Source organism: Rhinolophus sinicus, linkage group LG11, assembly GCF_036562045.2.
Source record: "Rhinolophus sinicus isolate RSC01 linkage group LG11, ASM3656204v1, whole genome shotgun sequence".
NCBI lineage: Eukaryota > Metazoa > Chordata > Mammalia > Chiroptera > Rhinolophidae > Rhinolophus > Rhinolophus sinicus.
Window position 1 is genome coordinate 61488167 of NC_133760.1, and position 22456 is coordinate 61510622.

At 36.6% G+C, this 22456-nt stretch overlaps 1 protein-coding gene and 1 non-coding gene across 3 annotated transcripts in view; one reads left to right on the forward strand and one right to left on the reverse strand.

Moving 5' to 3' along the window:
* The window catches only part of CHRM2 (cholinergic receptor muscarinic 2), a 127717-nt gene that overhangs the window by 12219 nt on the left and 93042 nt on the right, over positions 1 to 22456 (reverse strand). The gene's annotated exons all lie outside the window — the stretch shown is intronic.
* Positions 20235 to 20361, forward strand: LOC141567779 (small nucleolar RNA SNORA27). Its single transcript, XR_012490608.1, has one exon. It is a non-coding gene; the product is annotated as a small nucleolar RNA SNORA27 (small nucleolar RNA).

Below are 22456 nucleotides of genomic sequence, written 5' to 3' on the forward strand. Positions count from 1 at the left end.
TGTAGCTAGTAGCCTTTTCGGTTTCCAGTTTTGTAGATTCCCCCATTCATACCTTTGACCCATAGGACACTGAAACACCCATCTATGTATTTTCCTCCTTCACTACAAAAATAGGAAGAAAAACTGTTAATTTTGACTTAGTCATTGTTGCTCTACCATCCACTCACTGCCTGAAACATAACTGGTGCTCAAAAAATGTTTGTTCAATCAACACAGGATCAACAATTAATATTAATTCAACCCTTATTTACCTAATCAATGTAAGTGTTTCAGTAGCACTTTTCTTTAACAACACTTTTGGGTCATTATTCAATATACAATTGCTTATGCATGTAACTTATTTGAACAAATTAATTTCACTAATTCGGTCATTATTCCAATCATTGCCTTATTAGCTAACGTAACTGTTAGACCAGAATTCTCACTTGCTCATAAGCTTGCTTTTGTTTCTTCATTAGATAAATTCATGGACATTTTGGGAATTGAATTACATATATCTATTTCACAAAATGTTCATTTTAATAAGATTTGGAAAATACCAAAGTTTTATTTTGTGAGTGTCCTCTTTGACACTTTAATTTATTCTTCACATTCATTTTTATACAATGTAGGCTCATATTTTAGTTTTAAAAAGCTTTTTGGTGACTTGCTCAGGAGAAAAATGTGTAAATACAACATTTATGTTTAAAAATAAACTAGTTTGATTCCTTCTTCTACAGATTAAAAAACTGTAAGAGTAACTGATTTGTCCATAATCCTCCAGTTCTTGCCATCACTTGTGCTAATAATAGTAATGATTATTATTCTAAAACTTTACAATAACATAGAGCTGCATGGTTCTCACTCTACCTCTTCTCATTTATTTGTTAGTTTGTTTTTCCCTTCCTCCTCGTTCTTGTTCATCATGAATGACCATGCATTATATTTTCAACTAACAGAACACATCTAAAAGAAAACACAACCTTAGGACTCTCAAATATATGAATATCTTATCTCACTTAATATTGACAAGCCCTAGCATCTCTTTTTTGGAAGAAGGAAGCTGAGACTATAAGAGATTAAGCAAATTGTCCTTGGTTTCCAGGCTAGTGAGTAAATATCTACAACTAAAACTAACACCCTTATGCTCCAGTAGGATACTTTTTCTCTCTGTTCCCCATTTGAGAATTATATTTTATCCAATAATATGTGAAATTGTTAGACATCTGTATAATGATGAACCCAGAGGCTATTAGCTAAGGCAGATTCCGTTGGAGGGATCTGGAAATTCTGACCCAGGTAGAATGTAGCAATGTTAACATACTTAGTTGCTATCATAGCCTCTAAATTTTTATAGGTATGATATTAGCTTGTTTCTATTAATGCTATGTGTAAAAACGGAAAACGTTTCACTTAGAAGCAAGCACAGTGTTTAAGAATGGCATTCCTTTCACCCCATGTGATACACAAGTGACATAAGGACTGTTCTAGTAACCAGTTTCCTTTTGTCAACTGCTTGCCACCTCTGCTGTTTACATTTCTGTCAAAGTTTTTACTTCTGGTGTGGCATCACAGGAGCTTATTAAAACAAAAATTGCTACATCGTTGATAAAATAACATCACCACAACAGACTAAACAATGAAGATGCCATTCAAAAGACTCAACATCTTAATATGGCAAGTGTGTAATAGTCCACTTGATATTTTATAATGCTAGTTTATGACTAAGTCCTGAAAGTACTATGGGAATGTATGAGAAAAAAATTTGTCTGCCCTTAGTTTCTTCACTACTTGAGTTCCTATACGTACCAGCAAGAAATGTATCATGGTTTAATATTATCCTTGCAAAGTTGTGGGTGCTAATCTCTGCTCTTATTAGCCATATGAGTCTGATTATGTCACTTCTATGAACTTTTGTTTTCTTTTTTTCTCAAGTGGGAATAATAACCTGTTTTTCTTCTAGTGTTACAGTGAGGATCAAAGTGAGAAAATGTCTCTGAAACATGATCGATAAATGTTAGGTAGGTTAATATTCACCTTTGATACACCCATTTATATGTAAGAAAGGTATAAATCACCTTTCTTAACAGGTAACAGAAAATTGTGTGTGTGTGTGCGTACGAAAAAGATTCAGAGTGAGGATGTGTGGGATGTAGTGGTAGTGGTAACACTAAATTATTACCAATGATATTACATTATTAATATTAAATTATCAATGATAATACTATTCATAATAATTATGTATTGAGCTTGATTAGTCTTCACAGCAACTCCTGAGGTGATCTGTAGTATTATTATGATTTTTTACAAATTTGAACTAATGATCAAAGAATTAAGTTATTTGAGATTCAAACCCGAAATGCCTGACTGCAGACTCTGCTACAATTATTTGTTTGTCTGTGGGGCAGTCTTAGCCAACAACAACTGTGTGCCCCAAACACTTACCCCTCTGGCCTGCCATGACTAAGCCCTTTGCCCCAAGTTCAAGTTGGATCCTTGCTTCAGACAACGCAGGATCATTGTGGCCAGGCTAAAACTGTGACTTTGGGTAACAGGTATTCACAATAAGATAAAGAGTGAGGTTCTGCATGTGGAAATATATGACATTTAATGTTTCAAACATTTTCCTACAAACAATCATCATAAAACTACATCAGCACGAGAACTGGTACATAACCTCTCACTAAAGTATTCGTATTAAGGACGCAGAAGTTCAAAACATTTATAGTCACTTTTTTGTGAAGTTACAGAGAATGTTAATGAAAACTCTTTTTTAAAATATAAATTCTGATACGTATTTAGATACACAGTGGAAATTAAACAACATAACTGGGATTTTTCTCCATTCTTTGCCCAAGTCATATATAATGATCACTTCATAAGTGTAATAAGCTAATAATAAATGTATCAATACATGAATAGCCCAAGTACTAGAATTGTTTTGCACATTATTGTATCTAATTCTCACAATAACCCTGAAAAGAGGTATCATCTTTTTCAGTTTTACAGATGATCGAAATGCCAGCAAGTTCTAGGCCCTGACTCCGAGGGCCATGTTCTTTCCACTCGGCCAAACCGTGGAACAAAAGCTGATTTACTAAAAAAGTTTTCTAGAAGAATAAGAAAAGTCAGAAAAAAAGAAATCCATGACTGACAGTAACTGGCATCTAGAGAGAGAAGATATGTTACTGTACAACAAAATGTCAGAACAAGAAATCAAGAGGAACTCCCAAGAAGTTGACTTTATGATTGTTTGTATTTATCTAACTTTCATTTTTAAAATATAATCTTGGTGTATATACTTTTTATAGCTTTCTGATTTCTGCTGCTACTTGAACACGTTGCCAAAAATGGCAGGGTATTCTTCATCTGTCTCTTTCAGACATTGGTCTCTAAGAAGCAGCCTAATCGTTGAGCAAACACTGGAGATAAAATTATAAGCTTCACCAGTGTTGCCTGATATTCTCTCAACTGACAGAGTACTAAGGCCCATGTTAGCTTTTTAAACTGTATGCATAAGGGCTAAACACAGTCTGTCCTGAGATAATTAAAAGTTGACTTCAACAATATTATGCCTAGATATTTAGCTTTCAGTACAAAATACTACTGTTAGAGAAAACATGAAATCAGGATGATATGGTAAAATATCAGACTGTCATTAGACATGAGACTATGCCTACTGAGGAATTAGCAAGTACCAGTCTAGACTTACCCTTCATCTCTTCTCTGTCTCAAGAATGAGATATGGTGATTTCACACCGTGTTATCATCAATTAGACATCAAACGAAGCTTATTTATTTTAAATTGTATATAATCAAAGAGATGACCACAGAGGTATGTAGTCTATACTCTGTTTTAGATCTTCTAAACAATTAATCCCACTAATTTATAAACGATGTTGGTATAGGTATTAAATAGGCTTTGAGATTGTTCCTACATCAATGGTCTGTCACTCCTGCCATCAATGATGCTGGAGAGAAAAGGAAAAAAAGCAAAGAGACCTGGAGAGAGTCATTTTAAGGAAGTCTCGGGGAACCAAGTCCCCGCCTCTAAAGAAAGGTTTCAACACACACGGTTTTGATACTAATGCAGTAGATAACAAACACAGTTTGCTTATACGATGATGACTCTTAGGAATGTCTTTCAATTTTACTTACAAATAAGGGGAAGTTCTGGCCCGGGGCTCAGAAGACCATGCTGCAGCTTTGACAGCTGACACTATGGATATTCCACACTGACACTGACAACATGAGGTAGGAATGGAGTCAATTTCCTTTTTTTTTTTTCTTTAATCAGGTTTTCCTTTGAGCCAAGCAACACGTTATGAGTCAGTGCATATATTAAGAGCTTTTTCCTGAGTTTCCGAATGTCACTGTAAGAGCAGCTGTGCTGGGGGTGGTGACCACGGGGAGCAATTGGGGGCCCTGCTAGGAAATCATGGCTTTCTCTATTTCTTCTTCATTCTAAACCATCTTTCTGAACTTCTGTCATGATCACATCTTTAGATGCCTTCAAGGGATGTTGAAGGATGGAAGTGAAGGGGGAATGAATGACAAAAAAATATATAGCATATTCTTGTCCACAGGGAACATATAATCCAGGGGAGATGCATATTGCTGAGGGAATTCTCAGCTAACTAAAACAACGCTGGACCAATGCAGTGACAAGTCCCAAGACTAAGACTCCATGGAGGAAGCTGGTCAGGTTGGGGTGATAAACAGAGGCTTTCTAAATATATCTGTCTCTTTTCCTCCTCCTCCTTAACATTTGCTTGTTTGTGACATATCTCTGTGTGTGTGTGTGTATACAGAGCGTGCAAAAAAAATGTGTATACATTTTAAGAAAGGAAAACTATTAAAATTTTAATAATATATACCGATAACAAAAGATAAATACAAGTCACATTTAACTTCTACAATTACAAGAGGTGCTCAAAGTGGTTACCACCAGCATCCAGACACTTCTGATTACGGCAAACTACTGCTTGAGCAGCGTTGACCAAAGTGTCCCCTTGTATATTTTTTGGGCACCCTTGGTGTATATATATATACATACACACATACGTACACATACACATACACATATATGTGTATATATATACACACATACATATCTATTATATAAATATATATATACACACACATATATATGTAATATGTGTATATATTACATATATATTATATAATTATATATATTATATATTATATAATTATGTAATATATAATATATGTATGTATGTATATATATATATATTACATATATATGTGTGTGTGTATTCCCCCCCCCCTTTGTTCTCAAGATTCTGTATTATGGTTTATTCTGAGGAAAGTGCCACATAGTGATGCTGGCTGCCTACCCAGTGCATTAATCCTAAACAACCTGTAGTTTCAGAAACACAGAATGAGACTTAGCCATTGACTCACTTATACTGAGTTTTTTAATTATATCTGAAAATATGTGTCAAAGGTATTCTGGAAGCAATGGGTAGTTTATTTTTCATTGAGGAAACTGCAGCATAGTACTGCAAACTTTACCAGATATGCATTATGTAAAATAGTTGAAAAAAGAAAGCTACACTTAAAACATCACATTTACCAAGCTGTACCCTAAAGGTTTGTACACTTTATGTAAGTTGCACTGTTTTCGTAAAAAAGAAAAAAATGTAAAAGCAAATGGTGAAAATAGCTGCAACAGCAATTTGGTTCCTAGGTTAGTAGAAACACAAAAGAATTCATGCATTTTTCCAATGTAAAAACCTTAAAGGCTTTCCAAGCACTTATTACCATGTAAATATGTTTGCAGTTTTGGCTGTCTGTCAAACATAATACTATTCTTAGTGACATCCGACAAACTTCCACTCCATGTTTGCCAAGCTCCCTTCTTCAAAACACATCCTGAACACCACTTACTCTAGAAACATTTCATGACTAAGAGGGGAAAAGATCTAAAAATGATTTAACTAGTGACCTTTCCTTGTCTCTATGTCCGTGGTACCATTTAGTTATTTTTCCACACGATACACCTCTTGCCCAAAAGGAAACGAGGTCTGGACAATGATAAATAAAACACAGTCTGGAATAAACCATTCTTTTGACTTTTAAAAATGAAATTGGATTTGAGTAAGCACTGTACACCCCTTCCTTTTCTGCACCAGGAATTTGACAGAACTCCAGTATCGATGATGAAAATAATCTAGCAAATGGTGCTGACTAAATGGGGCACTTGGACCAAAAAGAGCAAAAGTGAGCAAATCCTCTGTCTAAAGTTTGTTGTGTCCTCACCAAGTAGAGGAGTGAAAGGAAAATGGAAGCAATCCTTGGAGAGCTGATGAAAGTTGTATATGATTAGGCAGCTGTATTTGAATCGATGTCTGTGTCTTACTGTCTTGAGAAGTTGGAAATTTGTATAGTCGGCTTTTTTTATTTTTTGTTTTACTTTTTCCTAAAGTTGGCAGGCTGCTGATTTAATAACTCTAAATTAGTTAATTCATTGCTTTGAATTAAACATGTGAATCAAATTTGCAGAGGGATTGAGTCTTGTTATGACTCCGATAGAACATTCTAGAATAAAAGCTGTTGTTCTAGAGAAGCTGAGCGATTCCAAACAATGCATCCCTTTAAGGCTCCATTTCAATAGTGCACGTGCCTTCCATTGTAAACTTAGAGCACAAGGCGACAAGGAATTTTGGATAGTAGGTCAAGGACAGTTTTAAAGAGAGGAATGAAAATAAGTTTGGGCTCAGAGAAAAGCTAAAGAGAGTAAGTTAATATTTTTCCTTAAGTGTAGACTGGGATACTCAAGAATAAATGGGATCAGAAGGGTTGTGATAAGATAAGGAGGTGCACACAGATGTAAAATTCCTTCTTCTGAGTATAAAGAATATACAAATTTAGATAACACATTTATAAGTAGAGAAAAGGACACTTAGTTGTACTTAGGAGTCTATATTTAATTTAAGCACATCTCTACTTAAGTTAAATGGTTTAAGAAGAGAAAAGAAAAGTTAAACAATGTATGTGTTAGTCTTTTCCTAAAAATACACATACGAAAAGTAAAGGTAAGTGGATTATGTAAACATAATATTCTGGGTTATCACTTCTTACAACAAATGCACCCATAAGTATAAGCTTACAACAAATGCACCCATAAGTATAAGCTTAACACACACCATCATCCTTCTGGCAACAATTCCTAAGATGTTAGGTATAAAGTCCCAAGAAAAGAATTCACCTCTGTAAGGCTACACCAAGGGTCCTTTGGCTTTTCAATGACAGAAATGACACAGACCTCATATACTTATGATTCATACCAGATTCAATGAGGCTATAAAAATAAAATAGTAATGAAGTGTAGAGAGTAATGGGCAGCAACTATTTTTATTGTTTCCAATCGAAAGACAAAATGATTGTTTCCTCAGCGTCTGATTGCAGCCTATTTCTAGAACTGAGCAAAATGACCACAGTGTTATCCTACTAAAACTTGAAAAAATGAGAGCACGCAGAAGATTAAAGTCTTTACTAAATGATCTAATGGCGATTGAGATGAGGGAACATAAAAAGATGCATCAACTCAGCAAAGATTTTAGTATCTGAAGCACTAATTTAGAGTTGGTTGGAGAGAATGAAGAACTTTATGTGGTAAATTAGGACAATCAGTTCTCTTACTTGCTTGAAATAAAACCATTTTCTTCGTGATAACCACTGGGGAATCACATCATTTAATATACGTAATATATGACATCACACGCCCCTCCAGCCATCTTCCCCCATTCTCCTGTCCTCTCTCAACACCATTAGTTCAAACTTATTTAAATATTTCAATACTCCTACTCCTTGTCACTTTCAGACTCTCCCAACATTTTGAAAAATCAGATCTCATTCAGACTGAGCTAGAATTACAACCCCTCATCTTTTCCTTTCCCCAGGAGGGAGGTTCCATGGTGAAATGAGCCCAGTGTAAAAAGTAGACAAAAATGACACTTCCCTTGAATTATACCATGTCAGCTAGTAAATATCCCCAGCTCCACCATGTCATCTAGTAAAAAGCAGCTAAACTTTGAGCAGTTCACATTGTAAAGGTATTTAATTACAGTGTCTGTTCCTCAATAATGCATGAGAAGGGAAGACCTTCAAATAGACTCTGAATGGATTGGGACTCGTGCACAAATATGCAAAGCAGGAATTTTTACTTTTTTTCCTTCAAGCACACCTGTACCATCAGCAAAGCAGTTTTATTTCGTGTTATCTGCTGGGACAGGAGTATATCTAGCTGGATCTCAAAGAGAACTTGTTAGGGTAGGATGCTATAAATACATAATTATCTCTGAAACAAGAAAAATGAAAATAGGAAGCTAAGCGTATTTGCCATGAGCTCCTTCACCAAACCCTGTGTGCAAGTATGTGCCAAGCGTGTTAGCTGAGGAAGAAGTAATGATAACACACAAAAGAAGAAAAGAAAGAAACAATGACTCTGCTCTTAAAAGGTTGAGTCTAAGGAAAATTTCTCATAAAGTATCACTTCCTCTTGAGGTAGAGAGAAGCAAAAGCCCACCAGGCTTGGATAGCCTTCCAAGAGACAGACGAGAAGGGCTGGGCTTCTTGTTCCATAAGGGCAGTCCAGCTCATCTTTCTGTCACTTTTATACATAGGTAACTACGATGGATCTCTGGATGCAGCAGATACAGCTTTGTAGTTAAACCTGAGACTGAAATCCATCTTTGCTAGTTTCTAGTTGTGTGAATTTAAATCTGTTGACCCACTTTCTATGTCTAAAAAAATGTGGAAAACAAAATTTACCGTTCAGAACTGTTCTTTTTTAAAAAAAATATACACAATACACAAGGCTCCTAGCAGGTGCTCATTAAGTAGTAACTGTTACTAACTTCATTATCATTTAACAAATGGTTCTAACCAACAAGCAGAGCATTAAGAAGAAGAAGAAAGGAAGGAAAGGGGGGGGAGTGGGGGAGTAGGGGGGGGAGGGAGGGGGAGGGGGGAGGGAGAGAGAGAGACAGAGAGAGAGAGAAACAAAAGGGAATGAAGCATGCATTCTATTTCTCCCAAGAAACTAAGAAAGCAATTTGAAGCAATTTTTATTTTGTATTCTACGCCACTTTTATTATTTGTTTCCATTCATCTTAAGAATCTGGGAAGTCTCATAATCATCTATGGTGTCCTGATTCTTACAGCTGAGATGGTAAGAATCTTCAGTCTAAATTTCAAAACACTTCAAGCTAAAAATCAGTAACTAATTCTCTTCCTAACCAAAAGGTCAGAAGGTTACAGACAAGTAAACTTCCATTTAAAATTCCTGCTGTATACATCTAAAGAAAGATTATTTAGTGCTTCTATCCTTATATTTTAGCTGAAAGAAAATTAGTTTATTTTGAAGGAGAACATGAATTTTTTGAGGGACTATGAAAAATTACTGCCCTGTATAAATTTGGAACAAATAATGAAACTAAGATTTACTGCTAACAACAAATATGAAAATAGCAAAATTCTATTCTGTGTTCACTTGTGAGTGTTTAGAGTAACGTGATCACATGTTCTATGAATACAAGTGTATAAAATTAATCTGTGACTCCCATTTACTGTATCACTCTAAGTGCTGTTTTCAAAGAAAACTATTTTTCAAATTTCATCTTAGCAGTTCTGCTCATCAAAAGCAAATACCTTATAACAACAAAATAGGGTATTCATTACGCCAAACTCTAGTTTTCTTGAGTGAGTTGTTTTAAGCCTTTTCTTGCTTACCCATGCTTATATCTCTTGATTTCTCCAATCTTTTTACCCAAATCTTTATTTCCTACATTTGTATTCACTCTCTCCCTCATCCGTCCTATTTTCAGTGACCTGTAGGAGATGTCTGGCATGGGTTATCTGAGGAACCACCAAAAGAGGCCAATTTGCCAGTCTCTAAGGTCATGTTACTCTTCTGCCATGACTGGCTAGAAGGAAGAAGCTTAACTATGTATGATATGGTGACGACAAAACATTTATCTGGAAATACTACTCCACAGAAAGGAGGCATAGCGTCATCATCTTAGAATCCAGGGATTATGACCTGGCTGAGCTGACCTCCAACAACAGGACGAGGGATTCGGCCCTACTGTATTGATAGTTATTGGAGATCAGATGGCCCACAACCCACTGAGGAGACTCTCTACAGTGTGTGATGGGTCAATTCTTGTCCTAAGCCTGGATATGAGGTCTAGACATCTCTCAGGCAGTCTTCATTCACTATGGCTCACGCATGGCTATCAGGAAGGGAACACGTAGCCAAAGAGTTCCAAGAACACTCTCATTTGTGGGCCGCCTCTTCATCTCTCATGATAAAGTGTCCCCAGCTCTGTGTCTGCATTTAGCAATGTATCTTGTGAGCAGCCTGACTCTGGCTCTTCCCTTGTTTGGTCGCTTTTAAAGCTGAAGGTGACAGCTTGACTCCATGTTTTTTTGTGTGTTTTTTTTCTTCCCTTTTCGGTACTGTTATTAAAATAACAAATGACATTGTGTACAAAACAGTAAGTCGCAATAATACAGCCCTGTGGAAGAGGGGAGGAGAAAGTAGCTAGACTGCAGAAATACCAAAAACAGGCATGGTGGGGGCAAGGAGTGTAAAGTGGGATGGGGTGATTTTTCATTATGTTTGGCACAATGCCCAGTACATCCTCAAATTCCCCAACTGTGTTTTAAAATAAAGATTGAAAACCACTTGAATATAGTTTCTGTTTAGATATAATTCCAAGTTTCATAACCAAGTTTTCAACACCCAACCAATAGCTGGCTTTTTTGATTCTTAGTATGAACTGCACATCTCTTGTCAAAAACAAAATTATGAATTACTTTCAACCAAATGAAATAGAAGGGAAATTTTCTAATATAAAAGCCAGAGAATGAGAAATCATGAAAGGCAGTTTTGTATATGCTCAGGATTGGGGTGGGTAATAGGGCAAAGAGGTGGACAGACAGCCCCTATTTTGTTACTTGACAGTAAAACAAAGTAGAAAAAAAAAAAAATGGAATCAACAGGAACTGGGTGAGACTGGCCCAGAGCTAATCTTGTATACAGAATGGAGGGGTGTGAGAAGATTCGATTGGTTTTGGAGTACCTGTTGAGTATGAAGAAGGCAGGGTATGGCAGAGGACCTAAGGAGTATTGGAGCTGGAGAGCTTCAGGGCAATGAAGACGACATAAAGTCAGAAACTAGACTAAACTGTCAGTATCATCAACCAAGCTGCCATCTAGAGTTATCTCATAGACCAGTATCTTTCACTGGATTTCAATTTCAAATCAACCATCCTCGTTGCCTGAATCATTGTTTCTGTCTGGATTCACCCCTGGCTGGACTCGATTTTCCAACCATGAGTAGCTTTGAGTATCTTCCCTTCGACCACTCCAAACTCCAGTCTGGGTCCATAAGCCCACTCCAAATTTTTAGCAAGTTTCTAAATTCTCCAAGAATAAGTTTTCTCATTGCTTATATAGTGACAACCCGGGTCCAGCAGGTCCATTTCAAATATTAAATGAGCTAATTCTCACAAAGGGACTTAAACCAAGCCATGCTCCCCAGCCTTTATTCTTAAGAAAAAGCGAAAAGTTTTCTCTGGCTAGGGAGGGAGTAGAGGTGGAAGAATTACTTTCACAGTTTGTAAAATTGTCAACGACACAAGAGCTCTGTTTGAACTACGGTGTGACTACTTTCTGTTATTTAGAAAGTATATTCTTGAATTTCGTAAGCTCATGGGAATTGCATAGATTTCCTCTACTTATGCCAAACAATAACAATTTTCACAAAGTCACAATCTCTTACACTTAAATAATCACCATTTATTACTGGACTCTGTACACGTTTATAGTAAATACATTTGCTAATAACTGTTTCTTGTTCACTAACATTAACCAGAAACAAAACCTAAGTCTCTACATATTGGGAAGGAAACACCTGCTGTATTGTGTTTACATATCCTGTTATGTAGAATAAATGGTATCAGATTATAAATATCCACAGCAAAAACGTGCCATGTATTACTGCTGTTTAACTATTAACACACTTTGAAGGATGATACATAGTAAATAGCATTATTAATGATGATTCAAATACTTTCCATTGCTAGGCTATCTGATGCAAAAAAAAAAATGGAAAATGGGATTATGAATATGAAAGAATGTTCATGGGACAATTTAATGACTAAATGAAACAAATTTACCATGTGAAATAAGCCTCAGCCCCAGATTATCAAGTTATCTAAGTGAGGGTATCCCTTTAATTTTAGGAGTTGATACTGCCTGACCTCTGCAGCAGAATGCATCTGAGGGGGCTTATTTGAGGCCTTTCCTTTCATACAAACCACCTTTTTGTTCTCTTTTAGCTGGCTAGTAGCTGGTCTTACTGTTTTCTCCACGGTGTGTCTGTTTTCTTTTTTTAATATAAGAACTTGGTGGTGCTATCTGGGATGGATTTTTTATCGTTTCATCCCCAGAACAAAATGCTTAGTTATGCAAGGTGGTGTCCTACTCAGGAACTCAGCATACTGGCAACAGAAAGTACCCACTCTACCCACGCCATTTCTCATGGATCTATTTGTTTTGAAACAGCGGTGCTGGTCTGAACTCATGCAAAGAGCAGGGTCTGTGATATTAAATTGTCTGCATTCTCATCCAGGAGATGGTATTTAACCTCCCTGAGTTTGATTTCTGTCCTCTGTGGCAGTGAGAACATGTGACTCTAACATCTCTTTCAGCTCTAAAAGCCTTCTAGGATCTAATTTTACTTTAATTTTCTTAGGATTCATGTGCTGCTGATTGGGTCAGAGATGGCCTTACTGATTTCTGCCTTGGATCTATCTTTTCCTCAACGCCTCGTCTCTCTTGAATTTATACTATTTGGGTTCTGCTAGTCTTACCAAAGAGTACGGCCTCTGTTTTTACCTCCCACCCCCAATATCCTGGTATGTCTCAGCTTCCCTCTGTGAACCTTCAGTCATGCCAGCTTGAAAATTAGATTCAAATTGCTATCTGTGTCTTCATTTCACTCGCAATATTGAAAACGTACAGACATGAACTAATTCTCTCAATCTAGTTCCGTATTTACCTTCCAACTCATTAAAAAGTGGCTTTAGCACTGGAGCAAGAGATCATATATTAGAGAAGGAAAGTAATTTACTTGGCAAGTTCATTTGAGTATTCTCTCCAGGGTCTGAGCAAAGGTTTGTCCTTGGGATAAGAGTGTTTTTCTCACCTAATCTGGTCTCTTCGGCTGTCTGATTTCTCAATTAACTGACACCTCTGTGCCGATGACTTCATGCTGGACTTATTTAGTGGACAGACTAGAACCAGTGACCCGGTAACTTAAATGCTGGCTGCATAGCATCACTATAATCGCTGCCTAAGTATTCCTGCAAGGAGGGAAGGAAATGGAAGGAAGGCTCTGGAGAGGGTCTGTTTGAGATATGCACTAATTTGCAAAGGGTAAGGAAGGGCATTTGGTGACTTCCATTGGAGGCCAAGAATCTAAACAAAATTAACAAAATCAGATGAGAAGAAACCAGCTCTTTACTTGACCAACAGATAATTATCTTCTAGTTAACTTCAGGAGATAAAGTAATAAACAATATTGAGTTGTTTCCTGTTGTCAAAGACCCTACAGTACAGGTGGAGGCACCTGTGAACTTTTACTGGTGTTGAAATTTTGTCGTACATCTACCTACATACATATATTGGGCATGCAATAAATACACTCACCTACATACACATACAAACTTTAAAAGTTTTCCATCACATGGTATACATCAATTCATCGTCTCCCTGGGGCCAGGCAGGGAACTTGTGAGAGAAACCAGTTGGATATAAGTGAACATGTACAAACTGCATGGTTGGTAGGTCTTGGAGAGGCACAGAAGTGGGGTAGCTGGCAGCTACTCCACTAGTCAGCTCCAGTTGAGGTGGGAAGGTAGACACGGAGTTGTCAGGTATTTAGAAGTGTAAAGATACACTGGAATCTGGATTTTTATGTGTATTCTCCCAATTTTTAAATCTTGGCTCAACATCATAAAACACCGACAAGTGAGAAAAACACATCTGTGTATGGACAGATTTGGCCTGTGGGCCCTCACTTTATGACCTTTGGCATTTACTGCCTTATAACATTTTCAAATAAAGATAAACACGGACATTTTTCTATGACACTAGATAATCTTCTCATGCATCATTTTAATGGGCACATTGTATTTAGTTTTGTGGCCATACTATAATTTAACAATCCTTGCTTTGTGACTCAGGTCATTTCCAATTTTTCACTCTAACAAACAATGGTGTGATGAACGTCCTTGTATATAATTTTTAAAATGGATTTCTGATTGCTCTCTTAGGATAAATTTCTTAAAAAATTGGATCACTTGCCACAATTATATGTACCTGCTGCCTTTGGTAGTAAAATCCCACCCGCAATGGATGATTGCATTATTTTCCTAGAGCTGTTAATAAAAATAAGAATTATCATTTAAAAAAAACTTTTATAAATCAGATAAGTAAAACATTCTGTTTCAAGCTTTAGCTATTATTTTATTGATTTGTGAAGTTTTGCATTTTTTATGTTATTGACAATTGGTATTTTTTGTTTGCCTTTTTTATAGGGGATTTTTGCACGTGTCATCTCTGTTAATATTTAACTTAATGATAGCCTTCAAACATTCAGAGTCTCTCCACTCCAGATAAGTATTTAAGATAATCTCCTTTAATTATTTCACATATTTTATATATGAAGCTGTAATTTATGGATGTATTGGAGAATAATATATAAAGAGATTTAATATTTATTTTTTCAAAATAGTTAAAAATCACTCCAATTAGTTCACTTATTGATCTAATACTTCTTCCACCAATTTGAAAAGCTAGTTCTATCATCTACTAAATAGTTCCATTAACTTAGGTCTATTTTTGGGCTTTCCATTCTACTTTGTTTTTTTTTTTTTGTTTTATCCTTTACCAGTAACATTATTTCTCCTATTATAATTTTATAACACATTTAGAGGCTCTAATTAGAAATCCCATTTATTAGTGTATTGTTTTTAATCATCTTTATTATATTTTCATGCTATTTTAATATAAACTTTAGAATATTCTGTGAACCCCTTTATCCTTATGGAATTTTTATTGGACCGTTATAAATTACTTGGGAAAAATTAACAGCTGTCTAGTATGAATGTTATCCATTCATTGAAGTTTTTGCTTTTGTCTCTCTATGATGTCTTGTAATTTTCTTCATAAATATCCAACATGAAATTATTATAGACCCGTGATTGTGTATATATATTTGTATATATCTTGCTAAGATTGACCTTACTTATTTCTAGTTGAACAATGACTAGAATCTTTTTGTCATTATATGTCTAATTATGATATATGCATATGTACATACTCCATATAGAGGGAATAGGTTAATAAAATAAAAACATTAATTTGTATTTAGTCACCTCTACATAATGTATATTGCATATATTCATGTGTGAAAGCTATTAGTTAATACCTGGCCAATTTCCTGTACAAATAATTGATACAGTAATTAAAATGTATGCTTCTTTATTTACTAATGTTCATGTTATCTCACAGCCTTCTTGCCTTTGAATGAGGATTATTGCAATAATTGGTGATTATTCTCTTGCCTCCAAATTTATCCTGTACAGAACTGAAAGTTTTCCAAAATAACGAATAAGCATATAAATCTGGGCAGCCCCTCCTCCCAATGGAAACAACTACCTCACTCTATGAATTCGCTGAGATTGCATAGGATCTAGTCCAGTCATAACTTAGTTTTCATCACAAAATTTAAGATACTTATAAACAAAAAAAAAATCGTATCCAAAATATTTAGTGTAGTGCTTTCATCATACACAACTTGAAAAATAATACAATAATTATGACAATTATTTGAGTAAAGACAATAAAGCTAAATGTGTCTCTGTTGGAAAGGAGATGGCACTTTAGTGAATATTATTCTCATATAATCAAATAAATGCCTCAATATTAAATAAGGAATTGATGTGGCTCGTGTAGTGTGGCCCAGCAAGGTTGAAATAGTATTTCTAAGCCACAGATATATCGATTAGAGTAAAATGCAAGAACAACTTGGAAATAACTTTGATATACAAAATAACCACTAAGTGTCAGCAGGCACAGACACAAAATACATTACTGACTCTCCTGAATCACCATTGATGTTTGAGCTCTGACACTTCTGACTATAAAAATGACAGGTTTATTTTTACGTTAAAATGTCCCCTCATCCTCCCCTAGGCCTGTCACTTTATGATGGGGGAGGTCAGGGAAGAGGTTGGTCCCCAGCAGCAGGTACAGTCAGGGAGGCAGAGAGAGCGTTTGGAAATGCAAGGTCCTGATTTCACCTTTCCTTATGGAGTCTTTTGTATTTTCATGCCATCACAACAGTCACATAGAAGTAAGCAACCTTTAAAAACAAACCAGGGAAAATGTGGTCACCCTGGTTTTTTGCACTGTGTGTATATCCTGATTGAGTGAATTTTTCACTTTTCAGTTGGTGGCTGTGGCGGCTGGGCAGACTTGTTTTGTGAGCACTTCCTTCTTTTGTAAAAAGAAATCAGCCATGGAAATAATCTGGGATCTGCATTTCCCATCACATTTACTGCTCTCTGCTTTAGGGTTATAGTTCCTTGGTCCTAGAACTTAGAAATATGAATTCTATGGCTAACCTATGGGAAAGCTTTTCTGTATTGATGAAATAAGGTCAAAACCTTGCACCCAGCCCATTCCCATATTCTTCCTAGAGTGGGTTGATTTAGGTGACAAGCAGAAAGCCACTGCGCTAGAGCTGGCTACTTTCCCATCACGTCAGTCTGAGCACTTCTCCATTTGCCTGCTAAGGGGCTGTGGTTTCATCTTCAATGGAGTCTGTGCACACCCATGGCCTCATGTCACTCTCCACTCTCTGCAGGGAGCTAGTGCTGAGAAGGGCTATCTACAAAGAATAGTCCCAGTGTCATGGGTATTACTATCGCTATCCTCCCTTTTACAGGTAAGAAAACTAAGGCACATAGAGGTAAGTACGTTTCCCAGTGCCAGCTAGTGGCGGTGCAGACTTGAAATCAAGGGAGTCTGATAGCAAAGCTTTTGTTCCCAATTATGTAAACAACTTCTCACTTCTCATGTTCTCTCTCTCTCTCTCTCTCTCTCTCTCTCTCTCTCTCTCTCTCTCTCTCTCTCTCTCTCTCTCTCTCCAGTTAGAACTCACTTCTATAAATAAAAACACCACACAGTGCACTGGGCTCACTCTAAGCCCATCAACATCTATGGTAACTGTGATGATTAATTTTAGGTCAACTGGTTCGGCTACAGTGCCCAGTTATTTAATCAAATATGAACCTGGATGTTGCTCTGAAGGTATTTTGTAGATGTGGTTAACATCTACAATCAGTTAATTTAAATAAAGGAGATTTCTCTCAATAAGGCAGGTGGGCCCCACCTAATCAGTTGAAGCCATTAAATGCAAAACCTGAGGTTTCTGGGAGAAGAAGAAATTCAAAACTGCTGCATTAGCTCCTGTCTGGGTTTCTAGCCTGCTGGCCTGCTCTACAGATTTCAGACTTGCCAATGCCCTCAAATGCATGAGCAATGCTTTAAAATTAATATCTTCAGATGGCTAGTTAGATCATAGATAGATAGATAGATAGATAGATAGATAGATAGATAGATAGATAGATAGATGATAGATAGATGCATACTGTTGATTCTTGTTATTTGCAGTAATGTTTTATTAAGTTCACATGAACAGTAAATTAGTGAATAGTGAACCACTGCTACTTGAAATATAGCAAGCCTCTGATCACGACACATTTCTGTCAACTAATCAACCTACAGCCTGGTTTTCTGTACGTTTCTGTTTAAAGACATCTTCTTTAACATATTGGTGATTCGTTAACATTGAACCCAGAACCAACAGCACTGTAACTCATGCCTGAACGACGCTTACATAGCACACGTGTTTTCTCCATCTGGCACTTCACAGCCTTAGAACACTAGACAACGCTATGCTTGGAGACCATTTTAAACAGCAACATCACCAACAAACAGCACCAAAATGTGAACAACATGGCACTAAATGGACCACGAAAAGGACAGAAGAAGGCAAAGCACTACCTTGTTTGATAACTGGGAACATGTGTGTCAGGTGACTCAAATTTGTCACTGCTCTATGAACATCTGGAAACGACCATGAAAGCACAGCAAGTGGGAATTACAGACACATTTTAGCAAGTTGGTGAATTGACAACTATGGAATCCACAAATAACGAATATCAACGACGTAGCCACATCTATATACCCTCTCAGTTCTGGTTCTCTGGAGAATCCAGTGACCCTATCAACACGACAGCAAATAAAGCAACGTTTTTAATTATGAGTAACTGAGTCCAGATAGAAAATGAAACTAAAGCCCTGAGAAAAATACCAATATTATGCCCGACAGTACAGCTTCTTAGAAGTAATTGGATAATTACAAATGTGCACCTGAATTAAGGCAATATAGAGACTGTGCCTGTGTTTCTTATATGTACATGAATTTTTCAGAATGGGAAGAACATTTCAAGTTATTTGTTAGATGTAAATTTAAAGTCTTGGTTAGGCTGCACTTAACCACTGAGTCTACTGAATCCACTTACACTGGTTTGCACCCATGGACACAGCAGATGCAGAGAAGCTGATCTGTGTTGCTTCTTTCATTCCTCTTAGTTCTGTGATCAGCTACGAGCAGTGCATGTCAAGGAAGCATCCACACAAAGTTTTTCCTTATGAATATGGTCATCACTGCCACCTGTCCCTCTGACCTCCCTTTCCCCCATGATTCTTCCTTCTTTCGGACTGAAATAAAGTTTATTTCTTATGTAGTCAGCAGGTAAGGGTCAGGAGCCTATGAACTAATCAGAATGGAGGTTTGTTTTTGGATATCAGAGAGAATGTCCAAACTCAGAAAATTTTGACGTATTAAGCAATGTGTTCAGTGTGTGGACCCTCTTCCTGAGAAGCTGAATCAACTTGATTTGGAAGAGCAGGCATATCTTAACGAATAGCTTGTCTATGGTTTGGGGTTGGTCTCTGGGCTGAAGTTAATAAAATGTCCTACAATGGCAACCTAGATTCATTGCTACTTTTGTAATCATAATAGTATCTGATGGTGAGTTTGACCTATCTTCCTTTCCAATGGGTTATTGTAACTTCATAGGAATTTAATGTTGTGTCTATAAAAGATAATCATTTTATGGCCATGGTTTGCCTTCATGATACAGTGTGCTTGGGAAGTTCCCCTCACATGGCATCACTGAAAATTGGTTATGCATATAGTTCTATCAGGTAGACATGGCAGAGGAAGTGTTTCCATCAGAGAAAATAAAACAAGCAGACTGTTAATGTGTGTAAGTATTTTTGAAAAAGTGCTCCTCCTCTTGACCTCTAGGTGGTAGCTATAGAAAGCTCCCCCAAGCCTGGCAATGTTCTGAAATGGAATAATTCTGGTACCCACCTGAAGAATTTGTTGTAAAAATTAAGTATGATCACAGTAATGTGGTAGGGAACAGTCTGCAAATTTAGAGGCAAGAAAGTGCAGTGCACGTAAGTTCAGTGGCGCTGCAAGAACAAAACAGAGTCCGGGAAAGGTAAAAGGAGGCGGCCGAGAGTCAGAAAGAAGTTAAGTTATGGAATACTCTTGTGCCCTGCTTACAAAACTCAGACTTTATGCTGTAATGGATGGGGACCTAAAAAAAGGAGGGACAATGAATAAATTTGTATTTTAGGCAGATCGATGACACCGTTGTGCAGGAAATGGATTTGAAGGGACAAGACCAGGAGCAGAGAGACTGGTACCTAGAATGATCCATGGCAAATTACAGACCTGGGGCAAAAATGATAAGGATGGAAAAGAGCTGCTAGGTTTTAAAATGTGTGCTTGAACGCAGGGGATAAAAGAGAGTCAATAGGTAACACGCATTTCTATTACATTATTAGTGTAAACTCTAAATGCAGAAGCACCTGAACTCCTTACAAAAACTAATGGGGGTAGATTGAATATCACTGATGCTTATCTTTAGCTGTGAGCTTGCAGGACAAGATAGATGTTATTCTCATTAAGTAAACTGCTTCTCAGTTAGGCAACTGGCTTTGCATAGGTTTGCTTTTACCATGTATTACACTGAGATTGGAAGAGTCCTTAGATCCTCACACCTAAGTTTGAATTCCACTTTAGTCATTAATCACTGTATGACCTTCTTTACTGGTCATTCAAGTGGGGCAAAGAGAATATCTTTTTAAAGCTCAAGCAAACTGGGTGTTTGTCTTGTATTCTGTCAGAGGAAACAAATCGGAAAAAAAAGAAAAAAAAATCATTGTGTGACCTTGACCAAGTTAAGTAACTGCTTTAACCTTCATCACTTTAAATATTAAATCACAATAAAGATCTCTCAAATAGGACAGATATTTATAATAAATATCTATCAGAGGGAGGCAAGATGCAAGAAGTAAAAATAAAAAAGTAAATATTATTGAGTCCTTAGTAATTAATTTACTCCAACATGGATTTTTCTGACATGTATAGAAATAAATATGTAAAATATAGAGTCAAGATTGTGGTCAAGAGAATCAGGATTAAAATCAGACTAATAAAGACCAGATCCTGGCTCTATGACTTCCTGTGTGACTTTCAATAAGTAACAGAATCTCTCCATGTCTTCATTTTCTTTTTTATAAAGTGGGGGAAATGGTAGCAAACTCATAGTTTTGGTGGGGAGACTATGTAAAACGATAAATGTAAAGCATTTAGAATAATCCCTTAAACTTAATGTGCACTAAATAAGTGTTAATTATTATTATGAATATATAAATGTATGTCTCTGTATATAAAACATGTAAGTATATAGACATTTACTTGGCTGAACCATATGAAAGTGCCAATATTAGACCATTTTGAAAGACAAACTGGCAATGACATATAGTTCGGTCTTCTATATAATATTCAATAATATTCAACCTGATATACATATGTAAATATATACATATTTACTTTATTATCTCTTTTTGCTGGTCTTCTAAGGCAAGCAATTGGTTTAGGACAGAGGTGATTTGAGGTAGACGATGCCATTGGATTCTAATTTAGACCTATATAACCTTGGACAAGTTACTTAACCTTTCTCAATCTCAGTTATCTCCTTTACAAAATGAAGAAACTATAAAATTGTTCTAAGTGTTAAATGAGATAATGTATGTAGCATATAGGCCAGCAGAGAGTGTGCTCCCAGAAAATGTTTGCTATTAATATACAAATTGTTACTTATTCATTTAAATTTCTTTTTCTACAGATGATTCCATTATTTATTCTGTCATGAGACTTATTTCCTTGCCTTCCCTTCCTTCCACTTTCCTTCCCCAACCTCATCTTCCTTCTCTTCCATCTTCTTTACTTTTTTTCCCTTCCCTTTTCAATGAGAAACCACTCTGACTGACTACATCTGAAATTTTATGTGTATATATATATATATATGTATGTATACATATATACATACATATATATACATATGTGTGTGTGTGTGTGTGTGTATATCTGTCTATCAAAGAGCCTTTCCTGGAAGATAATATATTGTTGTATGTATATTTTTTAAATTGGGGGGAGATGAGATATCTGTAGGTATGATTTACACACGCAATATTCCTTCTCATTCTAGAAGGGAAAAATCCTCTAATACTAGCCTATGCACCTTTGTTGTTTCCCTATTTGCTTGTAAAAAAAATTTAATAAAGTAAAAACGTCAAGAGTGTTATATACAGTCCCTGAAAGAGAAGGACGTCATTGAAGCCTGAGTGTGTTTAAGGGAGTGCGATTTGGTTATGACTAAAAAAGGAGGGATGTAAATTTAAGAGGCCGATTTGGAAATCGTCATCTCAGTGCTAATTGATGTGTCCTTGCTCATGTGCAGCTTTCATTTGCCTTACCCCAGGCCCCTGTGGTCACTGTGAGATACATCTGCAAATGCACTCACTTGAAAGGCTTAGAGGGTTGGTATATGCAGCTGCTAGGACCATGCTAGGTAAACTTTGGGGGTTGGCAATAAATGATATGTTAATCAAATGACTAGAGGGGAGACTGGGCACAGCTTTGAGAGAGATTTTCTCCAAACCCATCTTCTGTCCTCTAATTTTGAAAGCCAAGGGGAAGTCTCTGGTTTCAAAATATGCAACAGTAGGGCACCAGGGTAAGCCACCAGTGCAGCCCCCAGAAGGTGGAGAAAGAAACAGAAGCCCAGTGATGATGGATACGTCTGAAGCAAGAGGGGGCTCCTCTGAATGGCCCTCTGCGGCAAAACAAAGTAGTTCTGATGGTGGGCTGCTGCTGTTCGAACACAGTCCCCTGATGCTACTCTGGAAACGGGGCTATGAACATGGACTTCAGGGGAAAGTAGGAAA